Source organism: Mustela lutreola, chromosome 13, assembly GCF_030435805.1.
Source record: "Mustela lutreola isolate mMusLut2 chromosome 13, mMusLut2.pri, whole genome shotgun sequence".
Lineage (NCBI taxonomy): Eukaryota > Metazoa > Chordata > Mammalia > Carnivora > Mustelidae > Mustela > Mustela lutreola.
Window position 1 is genome coordinate 72,095,433 of NC_081302.1, and position 16,574 is coordinate 72,112,006.

The 16,574-nt window shown below is 35.8% G+C and overlaps 1 protein-coding gene across 4 annotated transcripts in view; it reads left to right on the forward strand.

The window, feature by feature from the left end:
- The window catches only part of N4BP2L2 (NEDD4 binding protein 2 like 2), an 85,809-nt gene that overhangs the window by 21,974 nt on the left and 47,261 nt on the right, over nucleotides 1–16,574 (forward strand). The gene's annotated exons all lie outside the window — the stretch shown is intronic.

Sequence of the window (16,574 nt, forward strand, 5' to 3'; positions counted from 1 at the left end):
CTCCATCAAATGCTATACAGCAGTAGGTGTGTCAACTACCTGGGTGGTTTTCTCCATAATATACATATTCATAATATATATATATATTCAATATATATATTATAATATATATAATAATATATATATTCAATATATATATATTCATCACCCTTCTCAAACCATCCCTCTATCCCTCCACACTCCCCAAATCTGGAATGAATAAATAGGGAAATCACTGTATACTTAGAAAAAGCCTTTCAGGTTATTCTGATATCACTTTTCTCTATTTAACAGTATTAATACTAATATAAAAACTATTTTGGACACATTCTTAGCATTAATGGTAAGATTTGTCTTGTAGGATATTTTATTTCTCCTCATTTCAGTTTTTTTGTTGACGAGCTATATGTCTTATTGAATAGCTTATTAGATTGTGTTTTGTCACTAAAAATTTAAAAGCTGAAATGGAATTCATTTCTGAGACTTTATAATTCATGCTCATCTTTGATTTGGTCTTTTTAAGGAAAAAGCCCCAACTGGTTACATGCTATTAAAAAAAAAAGTTACAATCCTTCAGATGTTTTACATGATAATATTTCATGGCCCATTAACTTTCTCCTAACCCGGGACATCCTAAATCGAGTAATCTTTCTTCTGTTGTTTAAACCTTTTGCTGTTCTTTTCAACCTTACTTTAAATATTCTCCCACATTTATATATTACTTTTTAAGTAATTCTAAGTGCAAGTCTCAAAACTAAATACAATTCTCTCAACAAGGTCTGTATTACATTGCCTTTAGGGAGATAAGAATATGATATCTATTTATTTTTACTATTCACTGCTGTTTACATTTGAATGGATATTAGTTTGCTTTATTTTGTTTAACACATGTTTGTATGTATTCATCTTAATATGATATAGTAAATATGCTAATTCATGTTTTGTGTGTAAATGTATATATATTTATACATCTACACATTTTCTTTATCTGCTATTTTCATGTATTTTGTTTCAGAGTAATACTTCTTGGTATTTAGGCTTGTGTTTTCCAGTATTTTACTGTGTACATTAGCACAAATTGAAAATAGTACAGACGGATTTAATTTGGGGACAGGTGAAACAACTGTTAGATATTATATACTGTGTGTTCCTTTCCCTCTGTCTTTATAAAACTATTGGGAGTAATAGTGCTATGAATCTATAGTTTATGATTAATAGATGCAAAATTAGCACAATTTATTTTAAGGAAGTAGAGAATTGCCTTCGAAAGTTACAAATTATAAAGAAATATGTTCATGTTAGACAGTAGGTCTGAAATAAATTTCCAGATTTTATTATGGGTCAACTTCATCTTTTAGTACTTCTGAGTACTTAAATAATCATGTAGAGATTATTATTAATCGTTGCTGATTTATTTTAGTGTAAATCCATATTGAGGCAGAGAAATTAACATTCTGAAAAACTTTGAAGGTTTTTTTTTAAGGACTGAAAATTAGTAGTTCCTCTAAATATATTAAATTAATAGTTCCCCAATTATTCTGGTTAATTTTATTTTTATTTTTTGAATGATAATCATGAGTATGCAATAAAATATACCAAAATCACTGTCATAAGTCATTGCTTTAAGTCTATAAAAATCTTTAAAAAATTTTTAAAAGGAATTTACTGATTAAAGATATTTCATCAGAATTTTTCTTGTATTCAGATATTCTTGGGTGTTTTCTCCCACAGTTATATTCTTAATGGAATAGCCCCCAATTGCTATGCCTCATTCTAAGTTGGTCTCCATCCCAGAGAATAAATGCAGCATTAGTCATCATATTTAACTAAGATAAAATACTTCAGTTAAGCAGAATGCAGCTTAACCTAAGTTGTTTTTTTATAGGCTTGGTATAAAAATCACTTCCTTTTTGATAAGCAAATTTGTAGTTTTCTATATGTCATAGTCCTGCTAGCAAAAATACTTCATGTGGTCGTTAAGTTGAACTGTTGGTACTGCTTTTTAAATAGGTAATCTTTATTTTCCGTATTCACCTTTTCAAAAGAAAATTTTAACGTTTTAATATTTTATGTCTGTCTTAAAGTAAGATTGTTTATAAAAGATTGGGTTGTATTTTGTTGTTGGAGCACTAGGGTGGATTTAAGTATTTGAAGTTCGGTTACTTCTTACCTAATTAATATAGATTGTGGAATTTTCTAGTTTTATGTATAGGTAACTTCTAGAAGAGTTCATGATTTCAGAGGATGTGAAATACTTATTTTGACCACATTTGAGTTTTTGTTGCAGAAATGTCTGATTTTCTGAGCCTGGTTTTTAAAGTATTTATGAAGAAAATTGGTGGTGTTCTCTTTGTAAATGCGAAGAATGTGGTTGTTTATATATTAGTGCCTTGATCAGATAGGTTTGCTAGTCTTCATTGAAGTTTTATTTAGTATTCTAACATAAATGCAGTAACTGAGAGTTTGTTATTAGGGCTGAAGATTGTGTGTGTGTGTGTGTGTGTGTGTGTGTGATTCTAACATTTGCAACCCATTAGAGTAACACCTTAGTCTAGAATCATAACAATATTGTTTAGTTTTGTTACAGTAACCATTCAGAATATTTAGTAGTAGCAGAAAAAGAAGATTGAGTTAATGGTTTTAAAGTTAAATTTTATAGGTTATAATTTATAAATAAAAGATTTTTTCCATTAAAATTGTTAGATGTAATTTTTGTGAATTTACAGAGGAAGGAGTGATTTTGTTAAGAGATAAATGAACATCTCCTTTGTGATGGTTTTCTTTCTCTTTACTAATTAAGATTGGCATACCAATTTATATTTTATTTTTAAGATTAAGGTATTATTAAAATAACTTGTTTCCCTATATGTATATCAGATTTCTTCTTAAAATCCTTGCGATGGTAAAAGATACTGTTTAATTTGTTGAATGAAATAAGTTCTGAAAGAGGAGTAGTTAGTGATTTTCTCTTGTGTCTTTCTGATTCCTTTTTTATATTTAAAACAACATTTAAATTAATTCATTTGATTCAAATTGCTAAGTATCTTAAGTCCAAAAAATTTTCACTTTTTGCATGGTTTGTAAATTGTAGAGCAGACTTTGAAAAATTTATAATTATGATGTTTGCAGCCAGGTTCAGAAAACTTGTAATAGACTTATTATCATTTATATTCAGTTTCTTTATTTAGAGTAGATTAAGAGGCATAGGTTTTAGAATAGAATACATTTGTAAGCTTAATTTTTAATATATCTTCTGTGAAAATTTTAAACACATTGTCACTGTCAAATTATGCACAGAAACAAGGGGAAGAAATAGCACAAATAACTTTCTGAAAAGAGAGCCTCGAGCTAATAAGGCTGTGTCTGTTGGAAAATTTGACTTTAGGGTGCATTTAATAGAACTTTATTTTAGTAATTTAGATTAGAAATAATCTCTTCTTTCTCCTTTTCCCTAACAAATTTTATTCTCTGAATGATAACCCTGTTGTGTTCCAGGTGTGATAATTGTGGTAATCACGTATTATAATACATTTCCCAGTGTAGGACCCATTAATTTCAGTAACCGTCTTAAATTTAAGTATGAATAAGATAGATTATTTTATTTAGCATAGACACAGTTACATTTTGTCTCCTAATTGTAGAACAAGACACATCACATTAACAAGCATTACCCCTACCTTGGTGAGTAACTGAATACTTCATTTGGGAATGTGTTCCAGTTGTAAATATTGCAGTAGGTTTTTTTTTTTTTTAATTAAACTTTTTGTAAATTAGTGGGAAGACTGAGAGATTTTTAAGATGACCTTGGGGCTTTTTTGCCATTCAAATTATTAGTAACTAAAGAGAAATAATAATAATAGGGAAATAATGTGTTCATTCATGTTTAAAATTGTGTTCAAGTTCAGTAGAGTCCTTTGAAATACACTTTATATATATTACTTTCTTGTTTTGCAGTTTTAACTGCATTCCTGATCAAAGTTTTGCCCTTGGGGGACGCCAAGTTGGTTGAGCAGCTGCCTTTGGCTCAGGTCATGATCCCGGCGTCTTGGGATCGAGTCCCGCATCGGGCTCCTTGCTCGGCCGGGAGCCTGCTTCTCCCTCTGCCTCTGCCTGCCATTCTGTCTGCCTGTGCTTGCTCTCTCACCCACTCTCTCTGATAAATAAAATCTTAAAATAAATAAATTAAAAAAAAAAAGTTTTGCCCTTGGGGTTAGTTCATCTACAGCTGTCAGTTACAGTTGTACAACTCCGTAGTGTCTATTCAATTATAATCCTGAACTCTTAAGTTTTTTTAGTATTACAAAATGAAATTTGATTTTGGGAGGGGATTGTGGGTTTTTCTTCTGCCTTTATTATTCTTTCTTTCTGTTTTTTGTCTTTAATAGTATTAGGAATTGTGTTTCTTGCTTCTTTCAGTCTTTCCTGTACACATTTTCTTTTTCTTCTGTCCATTTTCTGCTCAGCCATCCTTGTGTAACTGCATAACATTTTTAATGAAGATGGTGGGATGGTAAGTGGCTGACAAAAATGGCAGTAAATTCTCCCCTCCTATGTTTCAGTGAACTCACTGTTCCTTAGGAAACTTATTTAATTAACCATGTTAAATTTATAGACCAGCAGCTTTGCAGTTGGTTTCCTGACCCTGATACTTAGTTAGAACTTAGATATGAAAATACTTGGAAAGATTTATAAAAGTCTAAGAATCCCATAAGCATGGCATAGTTCTTGGATCTTAATTCAAGAAAAATTTATTTTATAATGCTTAAGCGTCATGATGATAGTCTTGTTGATAAGTAGCTGATAGCTTGTTTTGAGTTCAACCTCTACAAGTGCTTTATATTGTGGAATGCTGCTACAGCGAGCAATAAGAATTTAATAGCAACAAGCCTTAATATAATAATGTTCTTTTAAGTAGCTGCCATTTATTTGATGTCTGTCAGTGCCAGGCTGTGTTGTAATTGTGATTGTTAACATGTTCAGAGTTTTCATAGCAGTCCTACAAGGGTTTTCTGAAGAGGAAACAGTAACTTAGCAGAGGTTAAGCAAAGTTCTCCAACATAAATTTCTCTGGGGAAGATATGTAACTGGGATCCAACTCTAGGTCAGACATATTCCTCACTATAGCCCATTTTATCTTTTTTTTTTTTCATTTTTAAATTTTTTTTTAATTAACATATAGGGATGCCTGGGTGGTTCAGTTGGTTAAGCTGCTGCCTTCAGCTCAGGTCATGATCCCAGCGTCCTGGGATCGAGTCCCACATCGGGCTCCTTGCTTGGCAGGGAGCATGCTTCTCCCTCTGCCTCTGCCTACCACTCTGCCTGTGCTCGTGCGCATGCGTTCTCTCTCTCACAAATAAATAAAATCTTCTAAAAATTAATTAATTAATTAACATATAATGTTTTATTGCCCCAGAAGTACAGGTCTGTGAATCATTAGGCTTACACACTTCACAGCACTCACCATAGCACATACCCTCCCCAATGTCCATAACCCAACCACCCTCTCCATACCTCTTCTCCCCCCTGCAACCGCCAGGTTGTTTTGTGAGATTAAGAGTCTCTTATCATTGGTCTCCCTCCCAATCCCATCTTGTTTCATTTTTTTCCTTGGCAATGCCCCAAACACTCCACTTTGCCTCTCAAATTCCTCATATCAGGGAAATCATATGATAATTGTCTTTCTCTGATTGACTTATTTTGTTTAGTATAATACCCTCTAGTTCCATCCACATGTTGCAAACATTTTGATGGCTGCATAGTATTCCATTGTATATATATACCACATCTTTATCCATTTCATTTCTTTTGATGGCTGCATAGTATTCCATTGTATATATATACCACATCTTTATTCATTCATCTGTTGATGGACATCTGGGTTCTTTCCATAGTTTGGCTATTGTGAACCTTACTGCTATAAACATTCAGGTGCACATGCCCCTTTGGATCGCTGCATTTGTATCTTTATGGTAAATACCCAGTGGTGCAATTGCTGGGTCATAGGGTAACTCTTATTTTCAACTTTTTGAGGAACCTCCATGCTGTTTTCCAGAGTTAGCCCATTTTATCTTTTAAACATAGTCATCTTTTCAAAAATTATTACCAATATAGCCTTTTTTTTTAAGGTAGAAAAGAAATTCCAGTGACGATTTGAGTGCATCTTTAATGTACCTTTTTTTTAAAATTTAAATTTGATTAATTAACATATAATGTATTATTGGCTTCTGAAGTAGAGGTCAGTGATTCATTAGTCTTTTTTTTTTTAAAGGTTCTATTTATTTATTTGACAGATCACAAGTAGGCAGAGAGGCAGGCAGAGAGGAAGGGAAGCAGGCCCCCTGCTGAGCAGAGAGCCCAATGTGGGACTCAGTCCCAGGACCCTGACTTGACCTGAGCTGAAAGCAGCGGCGGCTCAGCCCACTGAGCCACCCAGGCTCCCAGTGATTCATTAGTCTTAGTGGTACCTTTGGATTTAGAGGGTTGAAGGTATGTTAATTTAGTAACAAAATTGAATATAGAAACCTTTAAATGACCATTTAGAGTCCTGTTTTTAAGATGACTGAAAGTAGAAATACCATTTAGTATTTAATGTTTTCTACAAAATATACATTGATGTAATTGATAATCATATTTCAGCAGTATCTTTTAAATTGAATTTTTACACATGCAGTTGTGCTCTAATGTTTAAAATTTATTTTTAATTTTTTAATTTTAATTAGCTTTTGAAATGTGTAGTATCCAATAAACGGATTAAGTTACATAAGCTGTTTGTTTTGCCGATTTTGAGGCAATATTTCTCAGACTAGATCAGCACTGTAAGTGGTCTTTATTTTTCTTTTAATGTTCACATATTCCTTAAGTCTGCTCTAGTAGTATATGTTATGGAAATTATATCAGTTTTCTGAATTTCTGAAGAATTACACATTTCTTTCTTTTATAATAGCATCTTTTTCTTCTGTATTGTTTAACTTTCCAAAATTAAAGAACAATAAAAGAGCCAGTTAATTAAGTTTAATATATAAATAATAAATTGAGTTAATTAGATTCTACAAGGAAAACCTCTAAATACAAAATGAAGAATTCTTATTGTTGAGTATTGGCCTTGTTTTGTTTTAGTTAACCTAAAAAAATAGAAGGACTGGATGTTGTTTGGATTTTCTTAATCCATAGAGTAGATTGTGTTTTTTTTTTTTTTATTGTTTCTGAATGTGAAATCAGAAGTAGAATTTTTGTTGGAAGAGAAAAGACGTCTTGAAAAAAGAAATGGCATTAGTTTCATCAGTAGATTAGTTTTCAGTTCAGGACCTAGAAAGCAGCACAATCGATTTGAGGTTATTGGAATATAGTACAATGTAACACTGGCAAAGATGTGATTAAAACATTTAAATTCAAATATAAGTAAATTGAAGTGTGTACAAGAAATGTATTAGGAGGCCTGGCCTGGGCCAGACAATTTGAATTAATGTAAAATTAATGAGAAGAAAAAAATCCATTTTTATTTATTTTTATTTATTTTTTTAAAAAAGTTTTTGTTTATTTATCTGAACAGGAGATCACAAGTAGAGAGCCTGATGCAGGGCTCCATCCCAGGACCCTGAGACTGTGTCCTGAGCTGAATTCAGGCAGAGGCTTAACCCACTGAACCACCCAGGTGCCCCCAAAAAACCATTTTTAAAAATCTTTGGGAATGATAGGGAATTGATTGTTGAGGTTAGTAGGACAGTGGTCAAAAGTGGTATTTCTCCTTCTTTATCTCACCTTTGTTTTTCAAAAACCAGTAGAGCCCAAGTTATTAAAAAAGATTGATTACCTTATATCCTGAGTGCCATAAAAGGGTCTTCCTTGTCACCTGTGGTTACTACTACAAAGAACTTTGGATCTTTGTGCCTTTAAAAAGAGTCAATAAAATATTTGTTGAATGGTAGACGTAGTCTTCTCCCTAAAACCATCAACAACCTTTTGATAGTAAGGACACTATTGATCTAAGTAGAGCAACTTCTGTTCTTCATCTTAGCTCTCCCCATGAAATTTCATCATTTCTCACTTGGGCATGGTAGTCTCCCCACTTTTCTTTGTCAATCTATAATTTTATTCACAGAGCAACTAATGTATAATTAAAAATTTTTTTTAAATGTAAATGATATCACTCCTCACTTAAACTCTACTTCTTCCCTGACCCTGACTTGCTTTCCCTTACTACATTCCGTCTGTGCTGGTCTTTTTGTCTGTTCTTCAGACATGCTAAGCTTTATTTTGCCTTAAGCACTGGCTCTTTTCCTAGAATGCTATCCTTCTGCTCTTCTGCTGAGCGTTTCAACATTCAGGTCTCACCTCAAATGTCACCTTTGCAAAGAGGCCTTCCCTGATTATTTCAATCTTAAGTAAAATAGACCTATCTCTATCACTCTTAATACATTGCTACATTTTGTTTTTATCATAGTACTTAGTAGTAGTTGAAGTTACCTTATTTAATACTGATTTGTTGGGGGTGTGCCTGAACAAGAATATACGTCCCATGAGAATTTATTTGTTTTAGGTGTATCCACAGAATCTAAACTGTAATATTGTAGGAGCTCTTTAAATATTGGCTGAAGGATTTGGTACTTACTGCTTCTGTTATTGATAGTATTGATCCTCAAATGTATTTTCTGCTTAAACCTGGTGTTTGAGCTTCAGCCTTTTTACTTATATGCCTACCTAATATTTTTATTTTTAATACTTTTAAGACTGGAAAATTGAACAGTGACCTTCTCTCCCATCTCTGGATTTCTATGATCTCCTTATATAAAATGGCTCTACCATCCATTTCTACAAGCCAGAAACTTGGGAGTTGTCTTTGATGCCCTCTTGATCCCCCTTCATACTCAATCCACTAACTAGGGCCTATGAATTTTGCCCCTCAAATATCTCTTGAATCTATCCATTTTTGACTGTCATATCTCTAGTTTGCTCTTAGATGAGTCCCCACATCAGTTCTAACCCTTTGCACAGCCTAACCAGACTGAAGTATAATGGACATGTGAAAAAGTGCTTAAATTTTAATTGTATAGCTCACATTTTCACAAAGTGATCATCATATCCATGTAACCAGAACTCTGCTCAAGAAGCAGAACATTACCAGCACCCTCCTTGCCAGAGTGATCTTTATAAAATGAAAATATAATCACATGTAAAACTTTTTAGGTGTTTCCCATTGTTTTTAGGCTAAAGACCAAAAACCATACAGTGACATTTAAGACCCTGGTTGATGTGACCTCTACCTTCCTATCCAACCTCATGTTTTATTACTCTTCTTACTTTCTGTATTCCAGCCCCACTGGCCACCTCTCAGTTTTTTGACTGCTGTTTGGTTTCCCTTCCTGGGAAATTCTGTGTGTATACACCCCTTCCATACTCATCCTTCCAGATTTGAGCTCTTCAAAGAAGCCTTTTGAACATAGCAGGCTTGACAAGGTCCAAAATACCTGGTATAAGTTCTCATATACTTTTTATTTGTTAATTTGTATGATTATATGATTGTTTTCCCTCGTTATTTTTAAGTCAGAGATTTTGAGTCAGACATTGTATCTTTTGTTCACCATTGCATCATGGTCATCAGCTAGCACAGTGGTTAGGAAAGAGTGATACGTAGTATTTATCACAAGAAGTGAATGTGAGTATTTTCAGTCTGTTGTGGGCTGAATTTTGTCACCTCAAAGTTCTTGTGTTGAGGTCCAGTACCTCGAATGTGGCTATTTTGGGATATAGGGCCTTTCCAGGTAATTAAGATAAAAAGAGATCATGTGGTTAGGCCCAAATCAAGTATGACTGGTGTCCTTCTAAGAAGTGATTAGGATAGACACACGTAAATGGGAGGCCTTGTGAAGACACTGGAGAAAGACTGCTATCTGAAAGCCAAGGAGAGAGACCTTTGAAGAAATCAATTCTTTTGACACCGTGATCTTGGACTTCTGACCCCCATAATTGTGAGAAAATTAATTTCTGTTGCTTAAGCCAACCAATCTGTGGTATTTTGTAAATTTGGCAAACTAACATAGATTTTGGTACTGGGAAGTGGGGTGCTGCTATAATTAATACCTAGAAATATTGAAGTGACTCTGAGACCGGGTGTGGTGGAGGTTTGAAGAATTTTGAGGTGCATGTTAGAAAAAAAACAGTGTTACCTCTGGAAATCTGTCAGTAGGTATGTATGTGGATGTTAAAGGTGATTCTGGTAAGGGCTATGAAAGGAAAGAAATGGTTTCTGTTGTCTTGGAGAGAGATATGATCACAAGAGTCTTGGTAGAAATAACAAAGATGCTTTGGTGAAGCCTCAGATGGAAGTGTTACTGAAGAATGAAGAAAAGGCGATCTTGTTAGAATGTGACAAAGAACTGGCTAAATTGTATCCCAGTGTTTTGTGGAAAATAGAGCTTAATATAATGAACTTGATTATTTAGCTGAGAGTTCAAAGTGTTAAGATACACAGCTTCATTTCTTCTTGCTTATAGGAAAATGCAAGAGGGGAAAGAATTGTTAAGCAAAAAGGAACCAAATTTGAAGATGTGGAAAATTCTCAGCCTATGCTTATTTTGAAAAATTAGAAAGTTTGTGTTCTGGAGATAACACGAACATTGTTGCTAGAAAATGGTTTGCTAAAGAGATTATGGGCAAGTAATTTAAGCATCCAGTAAGCTGCCTCAGCAGAAATAGAGATGGGATTATGCTAGGAGAAACCGTAACAGCTTGGACTGAAAGGGACAAAACAGGATGAAATGAAGGGAGGCCCCTTATTGCTGGGATTCCATAAGACAGGCCCTACTGACCTGTCTTATGATCTGTCTGTGATCATGTGCTGTCCTTAAGGAACAGAACAGAACCTGAAGAAAGTTCAGAAGCTGGCAGGGTGGCCATGGCCACCATGGGATCAAAGCCCCAAGCCTGAGGGATTGGGGCTACCACATTGGTGGGCCTGGAAGGCAGGGCCTTCACCTAGAGGGCAGAGCATGGAGCCAAAGAGGGATTATTCTTTAGCCTTAAAATCTAGTGCACTTTGCCTTGTTTGTTTTTGAATTGCTTGTGATCCATTACCCCTCTCTTTGTGATTTTTCCCTTTTGGAATGAGAATGTCTATTCTATGCCTGTCCCACTATTGTATTTAGAAAGAGGTAACTTACCTAGATTCATAGTTACAGTTGAAGAGGAATTTTGCCTCAGGATGAATCCTAACGGAGGTTCACCCATATCTGATTTAAATGATATTTAGATGAGGTATTGAACTTAGAGTTGATGCTGGGATGAGTTAAGACTTTAGGAGTTGTTGGAATGCAGTGAATTTTTTTTGCTTGTGAGAAGGACATGAGTTGTGGGGATGAGAAAGTAGAGTGTCACAGACTGAATTATGTTACCTTAAAATTTATATGCTGAAGTCCTAACCCCCAGTGCCCCAGAATGTAACTGTTTTGGAAGATAGAGAATAAGGTCATAATGATGGGCTCTTAATTTAATATGACTGGTATCCTTATAAAAAGAAGATATTAGGACACAGACACATACAAAAGGAAGACCATACGAAGATACTGGAAGACAGCCATCTATCAGCTAAGGAGAGAGGCCTTAGAAGAAACCCTGCTGACATTTCAGTCTCAGACTTGAAACCTCCAAAATTCTGAGAAAATAAATTTCTGTTGATTAAGCCACCCACCCAGTCTGTGGTACTTTGTCACAGCCTTACAAAACTAATACACAACTACTGCTAGCTAGTTGAGAGACATTTGTGAGACATTTCCTTCTCTCTTCTGCAGCTCCTTCATGTGTAAAATAAGTATATTTGACTGAATCAGTTCTTAATTTTTAACTCAAAGCTTTCCAAAAATGTCAGGTGTTTCATTCAGAAGTATACAGTGGGTTGCCTGTCAGGTGTTTCATTCAGAAGTATACAGTGGGTTGCCTGACTGATACTCACAGTATAATTGAGTTCTGTGTTTCAGACTGTTCCTTCAAGGCCCCTTCGGGATTGTGAAGAACAGAAACCTCCACTTAACAGTGGAACACAGAATTCGAAATTGCATCATAAGAAGATAACAGTAGCAGTTCTGTCTACAGCTTGGGCAAGCCACTTAACTTTCTGAAACTTGCCCTCATAAGTAAGAATAATACTTTCTCACTCTATAACATAAAGTTATTGGATCGATGAAACGAGATGAGTGTGTTAGAGTTTCACCTGAAATAGCTGTTCTTGTGTTAGCCCTGAAATTCTGTGATTTTGTTTTGCTTTTTGGTGATTTTACCTCTTTTGATATATACTAGTGAACGGGCAGAGAAGGAAACAAACCAATTAATTTTTATACTAGTTAGAAATGCCAGATATATCTGGGAGGATAAAGTTTGGTGTTTTATTTTTGGTTATTTAATTTGTCAAAGATCTTCATAGTCCTTCCTCCTCATCAAAGGTACTTGAGTTAAGCTGTAGAACAGCCCAAAACAATTTATGATAATGTACGTACCCTTCTAGCATACATATCAGCTTTATTCATCTGTGTTGTATGATCTTGGTATGAGTCAATCGACTTGATACTCCCATTTTTACTGACAAATTTGATATGATTAGTTTCACAGAGCAGTGTATTGGCAAGACCACACAAACACATTTCTTCAGAAGAAGAAAGAAGTATATATATATTTTTTTAAGATTTTATTTATTTATTTGACAGAGATCACAAGTAGGCAGAGAGAAAGGGGAAAGCAGGCTCCCCGCTGAGCAGAGAGCCCGATGCAGGGCTCGATCTCAGGACCCTGAGATCATGACCTGAGCTGAAGGCAGAGGCTTTAACCCGCTGAGCCACACAGGCACTCATGTTTTGTTTTGTTTTAATGCCAAGCATGATGAGACTCCGCCCCCGCCCCCCCCCCCCCGCCTCTGGCCCATCTTCTTGGAGATAATTTTTCCTTTGTTTTTCATATATGATATTTTATGTAAAGTTTATGTCTTGGTGTGATGGAATAGTTAATTACAGCCTGGGCTTCTATGAAATGAGTTATTCAAGATGGGAACATCAGTTTGAGTGTGTCAGTTTTCAATTTTTGTAATACAGTTAGAAAAGTGGTAAGAGTTGTCAACAAGAGTCATTAGACAAAGGGTGAAAGGTAAAAGGCAATTTGTAACTTGGAGATACAATTAGTAGTACCTCATTTTTTTCTATGTTTAAAAATTTATTTATTTGAGAGAAAGTTTGTGTGCGCAGGTGTGAGAGTAGAGGCTGGGAGAGGGAAAGAATCTCAAGCAGACTCCCTGCTGAGCATGGAGCCCAACACAGGGTTCATTTCGTGACCTGAGCCAAAATCAAAAGTCGGATGCTTAATTGACTGAGCCACCCAGGTGCCTCTCATTTTTTTAAATGATAGCATTCTAAGTCTTTTATGACATAACAATCTTCTTGACTCATTATTTTGTACTCTATTACAGTGAAGTAGGTGAATTACTATATTTAGAAACAATTTGTTTATAGAAAAATGAGGTTATCTGTAGGCAGAATAAATAACATTCAATGGAGAAGGGAAATCAGAAGGAAAAGCAGTTTCTAATCAGTTAAATAGGGGCACGTGGATGGCTCGATTGGTTTAGCATCATGGGATCAAGCCCCAGGTTGGGCTCTTTGCTCAGAGGGGATCCTGCTTCTCCCTCTGCCTGCTGCTCCTCCTGCTTGTGTGCTCTCTCACTGTCAAATAAATAAAATCTTTAAAAAAAAAAATTAATCTTGAGACTTCCCAAGTAAGACATCAGTAGATTGCTATGGTATGGAAATGATGTGGAATGTTTGGATGTGTGTGTTTGGTTATATGAATTCTCCCTTTATAGGAGCTGGGTTAGATTTGCTGAGGGTACAGAGCAATCGTAGGTCTCCAGACCTGAAACTCGGGAGCATCTTGCCCACTGCAGGAAAAAGAGCCACAGTGGGTCTTAACTATAAGTCTGAGAAAATGTGAAGATTATGCTGAGGAAATATAAGTTCAGTCAACAAATATGAAACAAAGCTGTGGTTAACTGGAAGACAAGAAGTCAGGAGCCAGAAACCAAAATAAAACTCAAGTAAGGTCGGCTGCATGCAACGGTGTCATGAGTTGTGTTGAAATGCTGGAGGCATGCTTTATTCCTAGCTCTATCATTTCTTGGTGGGAAATGGGCTGATTTTAAGTTACAGAATTGGACTAGGAAAACAAGGCTTCCTTGAATTGCTTTTCCTAGTGCATATCAGAATGCTTTATGTTTTTCCTAAGTACATCAAGTACTCTTGGGACAATCTTTGCAGATATGTAATAGAAGTGCTCAGTGCAGTAGGGAAATAGGTGGAAGCAGTAGCTACTGGGAATGGAATGGTGTTTTCTAATTGGGGGAATGTGTTTGGGAAATACGAGCCAGTAATGAGAAGAGGCAGTAAAATGTTTTCTGCTTTTACACTGTTCAGTTAATGAGTTGGTTGTGAATGAAAGGTGGACGACTAAGCGTGGGGAAGTCTTCCTGGAGGTGTTGATTTCTAAGCCTAGTCTAAAGGTGGGATTTTAACAAGAGAAGTATGGAAAAAGGGCCTACAGGCAATATCCACTGAGTGATCAAGGGCTCAGAGGCAGGAAGCAGTAATACATTTATTCATGCATGTATTTACTCAACAGTATTTCATGAGTGCCCTACTATATGCCAGGCATTTTTCTAGATGATAGAGATACAGTCCTCTGCTGTCCTAGAGTCAGTGTAGGGAAGCAGACCCTACACCAATAAATAAATGATAAATGCTATGGGAAACACTGGAAGCAGCATAAATGGGACAGGGAGGATGGGGCTTAGGGGTATCAGTGCTACTTTACCTGGAGTCATCATAAAGGCCTAACTGAAGAGATAACTTTTGAGCAGAGACTTGAAGAGAGTGAATTAGCAAGGACAGCAATGTAGGAAGAGCATTCCAGACAATGGATCCTGCAAGTAGGGGCCAAGATGAGGTGGGACTGTGCTTGGTGTGGTTAAGAACTAGCAGGAGATTTTCCTGGAGCCAAGTGATCACAGGGCAAAATAGTAGAAGACAGGAAGAAGCAACCAAATACCCGAGTCTTGTGAATTCTTGAAGGAGCATCGGCCTTCACTTCCCCTGAGACGGGAAACTGTTCCAGAGTTCTGAGTTATACTCAGAATTATATACGTGTTCAAGTTACACACGTCAGTTCTGGCTGCTCTCTTAATAATCTGTTTTAGGCAAGAGCCGAAGCAGGGCTCTTGTCATAATCCAAGTGAGAGATGACTATGACTATGACTTTAACCACGGGGTAAAGGTGTTGGTGAGAGTTGTTGATGCTGAGTTGTCAGGATTTGCTGAAAAAATCAAATAAAGAGCACGAGAGAGAAAAAGTTTACTGGGAAATAATGTACGAGAAGCACATTTGGGAAGGAAAAGAGATGCTCACTTCTGGACATGTTAAGTTTGAAATGCCACCTAAGAAATACATCTGTATGGAGATGTAGAATAGGTAGTATGTTCAGGTGAGAGGTCTGTGTTAGCAACAAATTTGGGCATGGATTGGAAAGCAGGATTTTCATTGTTTTTTGTTTTTTTGTTTTTTTTTTAAAGATTTTATTTATTTATTTGTCAGAGAGAGAGTGAGAGCGAGCACAGGCAGACAGAGTGGAAGGCAGAGGCAGAGGGAGAAGCAGGCTCCCTGCGGAGCAAGGAGCCCGATGTGGGACTCGATCCCAGGATGCTGGGATCATGACCTGAGCCGAAGGCAGCTGCTTAACCAACTGAGCCACCCGGTGTCCCAGGATTTTCATTGTTGTTGGAGCATAACATTTGGTATATAATATAGTAGGATATAATTTCAGGCATCAGTTCTCAGTCTTTTTCTCATTATGACAGAGAAAACAAAATTTGTAGGATTTGCTGGAGTAAATGGTATAAGCTACTCTTCCCAAGACTACTGGCCCTAGGGCTTGAAAATTCCACATTGCACGAGCCACTTTCAGTGGTATTACCTTTCACCCGTTTGAGGCATTGCCAAGCACACTCTTGGGAAGTTCTGTTCTCAAGAGGTAGTCTGATCAAAGGGTCAGATCATGGAGAACCTGACAGTGTTAATGAACTAATACTTTGTGATGCAGATAATGGGTATCACTAAAGAGATTTCAGAAATATGACATAGTTGCATTTGTTTTAGATAAGCACCTTTCAAACTGGTGAAAAGTTAGTTTTTTAAAAATTTATAATATATCATATCCTGATACCTCGGTAAACTAAATTACTAGAAAAAATTTAAATATAAGTATTAAATTCAACAGATATAGAAATCCAGGTTGTTATAAAAGTTTTTAAAAACTTATTCTCAATTTCTGTAGTTGTGGACTAGTAGCAAACTGCTTATGGATTGGCATCAATGTGGATAATACTTTTGAGTAGGTCTGTTTGGAATGGATTATACTTGACAGAGTAATAGAAAGTATTTGTGGACTACTTGCCAGTTAGTTGAAAGCCACCAAACACTTTGTCACGTTTGTTGAATATGTGGAGTGGCCTGAGGGAGCTTCTCAAGGCATTGGTTTGACAGAGGCGTACAACTTGTGGTGGGACTTACAC